The 13,623-nt window shown below is 49.4% G+C and overlaps 1 long non-coding RNA gene across 2 annotated transcripts; it reads right to left on the bottom strand.

Moving 5' to 3' along the window:
* Nucleotides 1-851: 851 nt before the first annotated feature.
* On the bottom strand, nt 852-9,451 carry LOC137839817 (uncharacterized). 2 transcript variants are annotated; one of them, XR_011086108.1, is made up of 2 exons: nt 8,609-9,451; nt 852-982 (listed from the first exon to the last, which is right to left on the bottom strand). It is a non-coding gene; the product is annotated as an uncharacterized lncRNA (long non-coding RNA). The 2 variants fall into 2 exon arrangements; XR_011086107.1 differs by lacking the exon at nt 8,609-9,451 and adding an exon at nt 1,064-1,980.
* Nucleotides 9,452-13,623: the final 4,172 nt, after the last annotated feature.

Raw genomic sequence — 13,623 nt, 5'->3', positions numbered from 1 at the left:
GTCTCGGGATCGAGTTTCAGAGTCACTGATGGATACTGAAAAAACAGACTGGGATACCAAACTTAAATATCATCTTCCAATTTGACATAAATTCCATAGTGCCTTCTGTTAATCAAACTTCAAATTCTACTATTATCAATAATCTAATCTACCTGAGAAGGACAGCGCCTTTCCTTCATGAGCGCTCGGATGTATTGTGATGGACCTCATTTGAACCATTTTAAATTGACAGATTACCCTAAACTTAAATTGCAAGTCTTAACTGTTATTTCTCTCAATTATACTGTAATTTCCAGAAACTCCTCCTATTTTCAGGCTACTATCTATCTTTTGTTTTCCTAACTTTGATTTTATGCCATTCTCTCTATTACCTTTCCACCTTTCCTGATTTGAGCCTTCAATTTCTGATCTAGTTTCCAAATTTTGCCTAGTATCATCTCTATTTTGACCTCAGTATTAATGGTGTTATGCTCACTTTACAGATATTACTGAACTGTCCTGAATTTATAATTCACTGCCAGTACATCGAAGGCCATTTCTCAGCTATTCACTTTTTCCATGTTCCTGTTAGGCTCCACTATTCGAATCTTCGAATTTTCATATAGAGTTTCTTTTAGGTTCCTGTGTGGATCATGTTTCACACAAACAGGACATGCTTAAACAAATTTTTTTTCAAGAATCTAAACCAAAGGTAACTAATAGGTAACTAATAACTCATCTCCCCCCTGTTGTCACATAAGTGACACAACAGGCGTTGCCTTAAAAGTCATTTTGGCAAAACAGTTTCGTTATTGACATCGTCAATAGCACCTTATCCATTATCACACCCTTTGTTGTTTGAACTAATATCATTTTCAATCTTGTCAATCCTTCTTCTACTTTTGGTGTCCACGCGAATGTATCTTTGACTGCTAACGGCTGTCCATGAGCCACTCCTGTTAGTGGCTTAGCAATTTCAGCATAGCATGGAGCCCAAGCTCAGCTGTAATGACAAAAAAAAAAACAAAAAAAACATCAGTTGTTCTTCGTGGCAGGTCGTGGTGTGTCTAATATAACCTGTTACCTGCTCTCCCTTTCGCTGAGAGTAAACCAAGATAGTTTACTTCTGGTTTTTACCCATCCTAACTTCTGTTACTTGACTTCACTTCCTCTCTGGCCTAAATGCTGCATGAGGAGAAAGGAATCTCATCCTTACACTTCCTTTGTTTCAAAAGCAATTATCATCATTGTAGACGAAAACTTGAACTTTTGTCTACTTGAAGCCCTTTGAGACTGTTTGTGATTTAGGGCTATACAAATAAACTTGACTTGACTTTTAGATGAAAGCCTAAAACGAGCCATTCAATTCATGATAATCAGTCAACCACTGTGAAATAAGGCCTATTTTCTTTTCTTAGCATTAAATATGCTCAAAATCATTCTTTCTTCAAAGTTGTTCTACTACTTTTCACATAGTAGTCTCCAACAACGTCAACCAGTCAAGCTGTATCTTGTCATTCATTCCTGCTCATTTGCATCTCACACACGCGCACACACACACAGGCACGCAGGCATGCACTGTTCTCACTCTCCTCAAGCTCTCTTCAAGCTGTCCACACAGTCATACTACATCATTTTTAATTCACAGTCCTCATTTGAATCTGTCCTATCTCAAGGTTCTTGGTAAAACAACCCACTCATTCCGATTTTGACATATTCCAAAAATTCACTCAAGAGATGCTTGCATTGAATTAATTCCATAAGCTTTTCATTTCCAAAAAATTTGCAGATTTAGGGCAATTTTCCTTCCACTCATTCTTACAGGCAAATTCTACATTTCACCTTTACATTGTCCCAGTTTGAAATTCACATCATTCAGCCCATTTAAATCACACTGGGAACGTTTTTAAACATTCCCGAAATTGCAAAATTAAGAAATTCATATTTTCACGTTAAATTATTACTTCTTTGTAATGCTATGGCATGCTCAAACTTGGCCAATAAAAGGTTGATGTCAGGCAGGGGACAAGGCGAAGGACTCGGATGCAGAGTCGTTTCTTTCTTGGATTTATTCCGGCAAGCACACTGATCAAAAGTACAAAGCAAAACGCCTCTTGCGAGGGAAAACGCGTGGCAAAAAGTACAAACAGAAGGCGTCGCACTGAGGCGAGAAAAAAGGCTAAAAGTACAAATCAAAACGCCTCTTACGAGGGAAAACACGCGGCAAAAAGTACAAACAAAAGCGTCGCTCGGTGGCGAGACAGAGAGGAGGGGTCTTACTGAGAACTTGGACATCAAGGAATCGCTGGTGGTCGGGACGAGGCAAGACACACTGGCACAGGAAAAGGGGAAGACACGGACTAAATACACACAAAAGGGCGTGGACACAGGTGCTGACCATTATTGTCAATTACACAGGTGCACACAATCGGAATCAGGGAAGACAAGACAACCAACACCGAGGAAGGAAACACAAACTGAAACGGAAGGGACGACAAAATAAAACCGGAAGTAAAATTACGACATCGACGAGACAGAAACCCGGAAAAATAAACGCGACCGCATGACAGAACCCCCCCCCTAGGGCCGGATCCCAGACGGCCCAGGAGCCCCAGGGTGAGCAGCATAAAAGTCCTCAAAAAGTCCCGGGTCCAAAATATAACTAGGCGGCACCCATTGCCGCTCCTCCGGCCCATAACCCTCCCAGTCCACCAGGTACTGCCAGCCCCGGCCTCTTCTGCGCACATCCAATAGTTCTTTAACGGTGTAGGCCGTCCCACCTCCCACAGTCCGCGGAGGCGGAGGGGGCGCAGGATCTGGCACCAACGGACTGTCCACCACCGGCTTGACCTTCCCAACGTGAAAGGTGGGGTGGACTGCAAGGGACCTGGGCAAGCGGAGACGCACCGCGGCCGGGTGCACGACCTTGGCGATGGGGAACGGACCCACGAAGCGAGGCGCCAGTTTCCTGGAGTCCCCCCGGTGGGGAAGATCCTTGGCGGATAGCCAGACACATTGACCTCGCTGGTACACGGGCGCCGGACGTCTCCTCCGGTCAGCCATCCGCTTGACCCGGTCCCCCTGTCGGACCAGCGTGGCCCGAGCCGCCGACCAGACGCGACGACAGCGGCGCACCAAGGCGTGGGCCGAAGACACTGTCACCTCCGGCTCACTGTCAGGGAAGACAGGGGGCTGGTAGCCATACACACACTTGAAGGGGGACATACCTGTAGCCGTGGTGGGCAGGGAGTTGTGGGCATACTCCACCCAGGAGAGGTTCTTGCTCCACGAGGAGGGGTTCTGGGAGACCAGGCAGCGGAGACTTGTCTCCAACTGCTGGTTAATACGTTCCGTCTGTCCGTTTGCCTCCGGGTGATAGCCTGACGTGAGACTCACGGTTGCCCCTATGAGCCTGCAAAACTCCCGCCAAAACCTGGATACGAATTGGGGCCCTCTATCGGAAACAATGTCTTTCGGGAACCCATGAACCCGGAATATGTGGTCCATCATCACGGTGGCCGTTCGTTTAGCGGACGGGAGCTTGGGCAAGGCGATAAAGTGAGCCATCTTTGAAAATCTGTCCACCACTGTGAGTATGGTGGTTCGCCCATGCGAGGTCGGAAGCCCGGTGACGAAGTCCATGGATATCTCCGCCCATGGGCGCGAAGGAATGGGTAGGGGATGCAGCAACCCCATACGGGCGCCGTGGGAGTTCTTATTCCGGGCGCAGACGGGACAGGCTGCAACGTATTCATTGACGTCTGCCCTCATGGAGGGCCACCAGAATCGCTGCTGGATTACAAACAGCGTTCGGCGCATGCCCGGATGGCAGGAGAGTCTGGAGGTGTGAGCCCAATGGATGACTTGGGATCGTAATTGAGCAGGGACAAATAGTCGGTTCTCAGGGCAACCACTAGGGGGTGGCTTGTTACCATTGGCCCGCTGTACCCGGCCTTCGATAGGCCAGGTCACTGATCTAACCAGGCAATGAGGAGGCAGGATGGTTTCGGGCTTCTTAATTTCTGGATCCGAGTTGAAAACACGGGAGAGGGCGTCAGGTTTGGTGTTCTTGGTTCCCGGTCTGTAGGACAGAGTGAAGTTAAAACGATTGAAAAAAAGTGACCAGCGGGCTTGGCGTGAATTCAGTCTCTTAGCTGACTTTATGTATTCTAAATTTTTATGGTCTGTCCAGACCAAAAAAGGCTGCTGTGCTCCCTCTAACCAATGTCTCCATTCTTCCAATGCCAGCTTTACTGCCAACAGTTCGCGATCCCCCACATCATAATTCTGTTCGGCTGGCGTCAGCCGTCGAGACAGGAACGCGCACGGATGGAGCTTGTTGTCGCTCTTGGCTCTCTGTGAAAGGATGGCACCTACTCCTTGATTGGAGGCGTCCACCTCCACCACAAACTGCCGCGACGGATCAGGAAGCGTGAGGATGGGAGCGGTGCTGAAGCGGTTCTTTAGCTCCTGGAAGGCCGCCTCCGCCGACCAGTGGAAGGGAACCTTAGGAGACGTGAGCGCGTGCAAGGGAGCCGCTGTGGCACTGAAGCCCTTGATGAACCGCCGATAAAAATTGGCAAAGCCCAGGAATTGCTGCACCTTCCTGCGTGAGTCAGGGGTAGGCCATTCCGTTACCGCGCTTACTTTCGCCGGGTCCATCTCAACCTTGCCCGGGGCTACGATGAAGCCGAGAAAAGAAACGGTGCTCTTGTGGAATTCACTTTTCTCGGCCTTTACGTATAGTTGGTGTTCAAGGAGTCGTTGCAACACCGTCTCGACGTGAACCCTATGGGTCTTCAGATCTGGGGAATAAATCAAAATATCGTCCAAATATACGTACACAAACCGGTCCAAACAGTCTCTCAAAACATCGTTTATCATGGCCTGAAACACAGCGGGAGCATTGGTGAGGCCAAATGGCATGACGAGGTATTCAAAATGTCCTCGATGGGTGTTGAACCCTGTCTTCCATTCGTCCCCTTCCCGGATGCGCACCAGATGGTAGGCGTTGCGCAGATCTAACTTTGTGAACACCCGGGCTTGCTGTAATTGGTCGAACACGGTCGACATCAGTGGGAGCGGATACCGATTCTTGATGGTGATCTGATTGAGGGGACTATAATCAATGCAGGGACGTAGGGTGCCGTCCTTCTTGCCCACGAAAAAGAACCCCGCCCCCGCAGGCGACGACGATGGTCGAATCAGTCCAGCTTGCAGGGAGGAGTCTATATATTCATTCAAGGTTTGCTTCTCAGGTCCCGAAAGAGAATAAAGCCTCCCCTTGGGTATAGTTGAACCCGGCAGGAGGTCAATGGCGCAATCATACGGACGGTGGGGAGGCAGAGAGATAGCCTTGGCCTTGCTGAATACCTCGGCCCATTGGTGGTAACACGCAGGGACCCCGGTTAAGTCTGGGGTTGGCGCGTCTGGAGCAGGAGGCACAGGGCGCGGGTTAGACTTGATACAGGAATCATGACAGTCGGACCCCCATCCCGTTATTTCCCCTGATCCCCAGTCTATAGCGGGGTTGTGGCGTTGAAGCCATGGATACCCGAGAATGAGAGGGTTCATTGGAGAGGTCACGACATGTAGCCGTATGTTCTCCTGGTGGGGACCAATTGACAGCGAGACTGGTTCTGTTATGTGAGTTATCTCAAAGAGTGCCTGTCCATTGAGTGCCTTAGCTTTCACGGGAGTGTTCAGTAGCTCAGTCTTTACCCCCCACCGGCGAGCAAATGCCCAGTCTATCAAGCCTTCGTCTGCTCCTGAGTCTATTAATACTTCGAGTTCTATTTCTCTTCCCAACTGTGTGATCCTGCCCTTGGGGAGCACTCGCCCCGGGGACAGAGCCGCCGAGAAGGCGCTTACCTTCAGGGTCCTCCTCACTGGACAGGAGAGAAGGAGGTGTCCGAGCTCGCCGCAGTAGTAGCATCTTCCCTCTCGGCGCCGCCGTAACTTCTCCTCCTCTGTTAACTTAGGTCTGCCCAACTGCATCGGTTCTGGCTCCTGGCGCTGCCGATCCCCGTACAGCCTGGAGTGGTGAACGTCAGGGCCGGCTACTGGGACGAAGGCGGGGGCGTTGCTGCTTCGGTGCTTCCTCCACTCTTGCAGCCGATTGTCAGTGCGGATAGCCAGAGCGATGAGGGCGTCGAGGTCGGTGGGAAGGTCTAAGGGGATTAGCTGATCCTGTATGGGTCCAGACAGGCCCCGGAGGAAGATGTCATATAGTGCCGCCGCGTTCCAACCGCACACCGCGGCCAGCGTGCGGAACCGGATGGCGTAGTCTCCGACGGTGTCTTGTCCCTGGACTATCTGACAGAGTTGGCGAGCCTTGTCTCGGTCAGCGGAGATTGGATCGAACACCGTTCGCAGGGCCTGGATGAAAGCGGGGAGAGAGCGACAGGAGGTGGAATCCCTGGCCCATTCCGCGGTGGCCCACGTGCGGGCCCTTCCCGTCAGGTATGATACCATGTAGGCCACCTTGGAGCGCTCGGTGGGGAAATCTGCTGGGGAACTCTCAAAATGCATCTCGCATTCTGTAATAAAGGCCCGGCTAAGGCCGGGTTCTCCGGAGTAGCGCTCTGGAGGAGCCAGTCTGGCACCGCCAGTCATGGGAGCTATTGCAAGGGGAGTAACGGGGGAAGCAACGGGTGTACTAGAGGTCGCTGCTGGTCCCGCGTTTAAGAACGAGAGCACTTCCTGCATTTGCTGACCCAGCTTTGCTACTTGGGTGGCGACCGCTCCTCTGAAATCTTCTTGATTCTTAGCGAGTCCTCGGATCTCTTCTCCCAAGTCGCCCACTTCCCTCTGGTGCTGGGCGAGCAGTGAGGCATGGGAGCGCACTGCGGCGCACAGGTGCTCCGACTCTGCCGAGTCCATGTCTGGCCAGTGTGTACTGTCAGGCAGGGGACAAGGCGAAGAACTCGGATGCAGAGTCGTTTCTTTCTTGGATTTATTCCGGCAAGCACACTGATCAAAAGTACAAAGCAAAACGCCTCTTGCGAGGGAAAACGCGTGGCAAAAAGTACAAACAGAAGGCGTCGCACTGAGGCGAGAAAAAAGGCTAAAAGTACAAATCAAAACGCCTCTTACGAGGGAAAACACGCGGCAAAAAGTACAAACAAAAGTGTCGCTCGGTGGCGAGACAGAGAGGAGGGGTCTTACTGAGAACTTGGACATCAAGGAATCGCTGGTGGTCGGGACGAGGCAAGACACACTGGCACAGGAAAAGGGGAAGACACGGACTAAATACACACAAAAGGGCGTGGACACAGGTGCTGACCATTATTGTCAATTACACAGGTGCACACAATCGGAATCAGGGAAGACAAGACAACCAACACCGAGGAAGGAAACACAAACTGAAACGGAAGGGACGACAAAATAAAACCGGAAGTAAAATTACGACATCGACGAGACAGAAACCCGGAAAAATAAACGCGACCGCATGACAGTTGATTAAAATTTCTGCAAAATTTTACAAAATTCATATTTCACCTCTAAGTTCTACATGTTTCAACTGATTCAATTCTGCTCGAACATCATTCTGTTGCATCTCCTAAATATTTATTCATCTTTTTCGCCTGTCTTTACACCAATTTCTCCAAAAAATGCATTTTCCAGTTTCAATGTCTCCTTTTTTATTTTATTTTTTCTTGCAGTGCAAATCGAATAGACCCCAGTCTAGTAACTTTCCTTGCACACTATTTTAGCCAATTTCAAAATTTTAACACATAGACACATAAACACACAGAGAACACAAGGACAACACAAAGGCCCACAACAAAACACAGTGCACAAACAACATCAACAAACAATGCTGTGCAAACGTCTTCCGCTATTTGATGTTCTGGTTTTACTATTTTTATTTATTTTTTCTCACATTACTGGCCTTTCAATAAGGTTTGACAACTGTATCATTCGCATACATCAGCGTCATTTATACTTTGGGGAAATTTAACAGCCTTGGTCATGCTTCTTGTTTGGTAGGAGTTCTTATTGACTGACCATAATATATTTTGCTATTATATGGGGGGGGGGGGTTCAGGTCTTTTAAATTAGATGCATGTTTTGCATAGGAGCAGAAGGAGCTTCTGCCTCAGGCTCCTCTTCTTGAGCCACGCCTAACAGTGCGCCTACGCACTATAGCTTCATTGTCTGACAATCATACTTGCGGCCTCAAGTTTGGTAACTTATTTAACGTATACTTCTCATCCCCTGATACTTTGTCAGTAACACTTTGACGGCCCCCCATTGTAATCAATTTAGTTCAACATTTAAATCATAGGGATTTCTAAAGATGGAATGTTTCTTTAGTGCAATAACAACTTTCTGTGGTAATTCCTGCTTTGACCAGTTTTCTGGTGAGGAATTCCACAGAAATTTGCCATTTCTTCCCACCATGTTACATGCAGCACAATAGCGAGTCATACGTGCTACCATTCACACACATTCACACCGCGGAATTTTCTTAACACAACGAGGTGTATTTCCGTCTACAAGTTCCATCTGTAGACTGAATTCCTATCACTTGGAATTCACAACAAGGACTCCGCCGTCCTTACCCAGGTACCCTTTTTCTGGGGACTAAAATACCCCAACCACGCAGCCAACAAAGAGGTCTCACCGAGTCTCTGAGAGATTTCTTTTGAAGTTTCCGTCAATCCTCGCTGCCGAGAGGTGCTGAACCGGACGCCGGCCTGGTGGATGAACATTGTTCCCCAGGGCTTTCCTTCAGGCGTCCTGGGACCTCTGCCGTGCACGGATTCGGCGTCTTCAACACTCTTCGGATCAGCGAGCAGATTTTCAGGAAATCCCGGACGAGCCCCCAAAAATGTTGGGTTGACAACATTTATCTGAAATCAATCTCGGAGACGGTAGGTCTTTCTTGGCTTAGCGTTTTCTCCTGCGCAGAAGGGCGCATCCCAGACACAGCAAGTGTGGCTGAGATTCGCGCTTTGCTCTGAGTTTTGCCGACCTTTTTATTGAGAAAGAAACAATTGGGCAAGTGTACATGATCGGGTAGGTTCACAGGCAGGAAATACATTCCAAAGTTATATCTCATTACCACAGAACAAAGGGGATACTCTCGTGGACGGAGCAGTATTGGACGTCTCATGACTATTAGCTTAACAAAAACGTAGTCTTTAGTGGCCCTGGGAATACATCCCGGTGTCGTACTCATGACTTCAACTTAAATGAGACCTCTGTCTGCTTCAGCCATCCCATGACAATCTCATGATCTGAACATGTCTAGCTAACTATGGGGCTTATTGTATAGCGTGGCTAATGACTCCAGTCATTAGCCGGCCATATGCCCCCAAATCATTTTCACAAGGCTAGATGGTCACATACTGCGGAGAGTCTTGCACACAAAAGTAGATACATAGAATCCAATGATAAAAAGTATATCATTTCCAACATTCCCTCCTGTTTTTAACATTGGAATTCATGGGAAAACAAAACATCAACTAATCATTATATTTGTTATATATATGTAACATATAATATAATAATATATATATTGTTATATTTCCAACAATCTAAGAGATTGAGTTCTTCAAATTTAAAAACAAAGAAAAAATTCAGATTAATTTGCCAATTGTTTGTTTTAGTTAAGTTTTTTTTGAATTGGTGGATTGTTCTACCAGGAAACCTGAGTTGAAAATGATATATGAATGTTGTGTGGTGAGCTTGGATGAATTGGGACCAATGTGATAGAAAGACTCCTTTTTGGAGACTATGTGTGAGATGCAAATGAACATTGATGAATGATAGCCTGAATGAAAAGAAATTACAGGTTGAATGGTTGAATTTGTTGGCGACTACTATGGAAAATTAGTAGAGCGACTTTGATGAAAGAGTGATTTTGAGCAGGTTGAATGTTAGAAAGAAACACTTAGCTTTTGGATTGATAATTAACTACAGAAAAAAAAAACTGGAGAACCAGTAACACATGTAGAAGATGTGTGAACTGGGAAATTGAGAAGCGTTTTGGACAGAAAGTCAAATTAAATGATGATGGAATCGTATGTAGTAAAGAACGCATTCTCCCAAAAAGATTGTCAAGGTGTGAGGTATGGGCGTTGCCAAGCCTCAAAAGGAGGGAGTGAGTAGGACAGATAGTGGAAGATAGTAATAATACAACACTTTATGACAATGAATTTTCGAATACATTTGGTGTTATACTGTGGTAATTTTTTTTTTTATTCTGGTGTAGATAGGTTAGCAACACAAGAGATTTAGAGGTTCAAAAGAAAGACAGTCAAAAGAAAACATTTTTGATTTGGACAATTGCAGGCTAACAGGAACATAAGAACGATAAGAACTACGAGAGTTGCAAACAACAGATGAAGAGCAGTCCTTGGCAGATTATATGATCAGGACGCTCAAACTGTGTCAAAGACAAATTTACTGCTGCCTGATCGGCAGCGCCAGGAGCCAGAACCGATGCAGTTGGGCAGAGCTAAGTTAACAGAGGAGGAGAAGTTACGGCGACGCCGGGAAGGAAGATGCTACTACTGCGGTGAGCTCGGACACCTCCTTCTCTCTTGTCCGGTGAGGAGGACCCAGAAGGTAAGCGCCTTCTCTGCGGCTCTGTCCCCGGGGCGAGTGCTCCCCAAGGGCAGGATTACACAGCTGGGAAAAGAAATAGAACTTGAAGTGCTAATAGACTCAGGAGCGGATGAAAGCTTGATAGACTGGCCATTTGCTCACCGATGGGGGGGTAAAGACTGACCTGCTGAACACTCCCGTGAAAGCTAAGGCACTCAATGGACAGGCACTTTTTGAGGTAACTCACATAACAGAACCTGTTTCGCTGTCGATTGGGCCCCACCAGGAGAATATACGGCTACATGTCGTGACCTCTCCAATGAACCCTCTCATTCTCGGGTATCCATGGCTTCAACGCCACAACCCCGCTATAGACTGGGGATCAGGGGAAATAACGGGATGGGGGCCCGACTGTCATGATTCCTGTATCAAGTCTAACCCGCGCGCTGTGCCTCCTGCTCTAGACGCGCAAACCCCAGACTTAACCGGGGTCCCTGCGTGTTACCACCAATGGGCCGAGGTATTCAGCAAGGCCAAGGCTACCTCCCTACCTCCCCACCGTCCGTATGATTGCGCCATTGAACTCCTGCCGGGTTCAACTATACCCAAGGGGAGGCTTTATTCTCTTTCGGGACCTGAAAAGCAAGCCTTGAACGAATATATAGACTCCTCCCTGCAAGCAGGACTGATTCGACCATCATCGTCGCCTGCGGGGGCGGGGTTCTTTTTCGTGGGCAAGAAGGACGGCACCCTACGTCCCTGTATTGACTATAGTCCCCTCAATCAGATCACAATCAAGAACCGGTATCCGCTCCCACTGATGTCGACCGTGTTCGACCAATTACAGCAAGCCCGGGTGTTCACAAAGTTAGATCTGCGCAACGCATACCATCTAGTGCGCATCCGGGAAGGGGACGAATGGAAGACAGGGTTCAACACCCATCGAGGACACTTTGAATACCTAGTCATGCCATTTGGCCTCACCAATGCTCCCGCTGTGTTTCAGGCCATGATAAATGATGTTTTGAGAGACTGTTTGGACCGTTTTGTGTACGTATATTTGGATGATATTTTGATTTATTCCCCGGATCTGAAGACCCATAGGTTTCACGTCGAGACGGTGCTGCGACGACTCCTTGCACAACAACTGTACGTAAAGGCCGAGAAAAGTGAATTCCACAAGAACACCGTATCTTTTCTCGGTTTCATCGTAGCCCCGGGCAAAGTTGAGATGGACCCGGCGAAAGTTAGCGCGGTAACGGAATGGCCTACCCCTGACTCACGCAGAAAGGTGCAGCAATTCCTGGGCTTTGCCAATTTTTATCGGCGGTTCATCAAGGGCTTCAGTGCCACGGCGGCTCCCTTGCACGCGCTCACGTCTCCTAAGGTTCCCTTCCGCTGGTCGGCGGAGGCGGAGGCGGCCTTCCAGGAGCTGAAGAACCGCTTCAGCACCGTTCCCATCCTCACGCTTCCCGACCCGTCACGACAGTTTGTGGTGGAGGTGGACGCCTCCAATCGAGGAGTAGGAGTAAGAGCGACAACAAGCTCCATCCGTGCGCGTTCCTGTCTCGACGGCTGACGCCTGCCGAACAGAATTACGATGTGGGAGATCGCGAACTGTTGGCAGTAAAACTGGCATTGGAAGAATGGAGACATTGGTTGGAGGGAGCACAGCAGCCTTTTTTGGTCTGGACAGACCATAAGAATTTAGAATACATAAAGTCAGCTAAGAGATTGAATTCCCGCCAAGCCCGCTGGTCACTATTTTTCAATCGTTTTAACTTTTCTCTGTCTTACAGACCGGGAACCAAAAACACCAAGCCTGACGCCCTCTCCCGTGTCTACAACTCAGATCCAGAAATTAAGAAGCCCGAATCCATTCTGCCTCCTCATTGCCTGGTGAGAGCAGTGACCTGGCCAATCGAAGGCCGGGTACAGCGGGCCAATGGTAACAAGCCACCCACTAGTGGTTGCCCGGAGAACAGACTTTTTGTCCCCGATCAATTACGATCCCAAGTCGTCCATTGGGCTCACACCTCCAGACTCTCCTGTCATCCGGGCATGCGCAGAACCCTGTTTGTCATCCAGCAGCGATTCTGGTGGCCCTCCATGAGGGCAGACGTCAAAGAATACGTTGTAGCCTGTCCCGTCTGCGCCCGGAATAAGAACTCCCGCGGCGCCCGTATGGGGTTGCTGCATCCCCTACCCATTCGTTCGCGTCCGTGGGCAGAGATATCCATGGACTTCGTCACCGGGCTTCCGGCCTCGCATGGGCGAACCACCATACTCACGGTGGTAGACAGATTCTCAAAGATGGCTCACTTTATCGCCTTGCCCAAGCTCCCGTCCGCTAAACGAACGGCCACAGTAATGATGGACCACATATTCCGGGTTCATGGGTTCCCGAAAGACATTGTTTCCGATAGGGGGGCCCCAATTCATATCCAGGTTTTGGAGGGAGTTTTGCAGGCTCATAGGGGCAACCGTGAGTCTCACGTCAGGCTATCATCCGGAGGCAAACGGGCAGACGGAACGCATCAACCAGCAGTTGGAGACAAGTCTCCGCTGCCTGGTCTCCCAGAACCCCTCCTCGTGGAGCAAGAACCTCACCTGGGTGGAGTATGCCCACAACTCCCTGCCCACCACGGCTACAGGTATGTCCCCATTCAAGTGTGTGTATGGCTACCAGCCCCCAGTCTTCCCTGACAGTGAGCCGGAGGTGACGGTGACCTCGGCCCACGCCTTGGTGCGCCGCTGTCGTCGCGTCTGGTCGGCGGCACGGGCCACGCTGGTCCGACAGGGGGACCGGGTCAAGCGGATGGCTGACCGGAGGAGACGTCCGACGCCCGTGTACCAGCGAGGTCAACGTGTCTGGCTGTCCGCCAAGGATCTTCCCCACCGGGGGGACTCCAGGAAACTGGCGCCTCGCTTCGTGGGTCCGTTCCCCATCGCCAAGGTCGTGCACCCGGCCGCAGTGCGTCTCCGCTTGCCCAGGTCCCTTGCAGTCCACCCCACCTTTCACGTTGGGAAGGTCAAGCCGGTTGTGGACAGTCCATTGGTGCCAGATCCTGCGCCGCCTCCGCCTCC

Source organism: Syngnathus scovelli, chromosome 21 (genome assembly GCF_024217435.2).
Source record: "Syngnathus scovelli strain Florida chromosome 21, RoL_Ssco_1.2, whole genome shotgun sequence".
In the NCBI taxonomy this organism is placed as follows: domain Eukaryota; kingdom Metazoa; phylum Chordata; class Actinopteri; order Syngnathiformes; family Syngnathidae; genus Syngnathus; species Syngnathus scovelli.
This window is presented reverse-complemented; position numbering and strand designations above follow the sequence as displayed.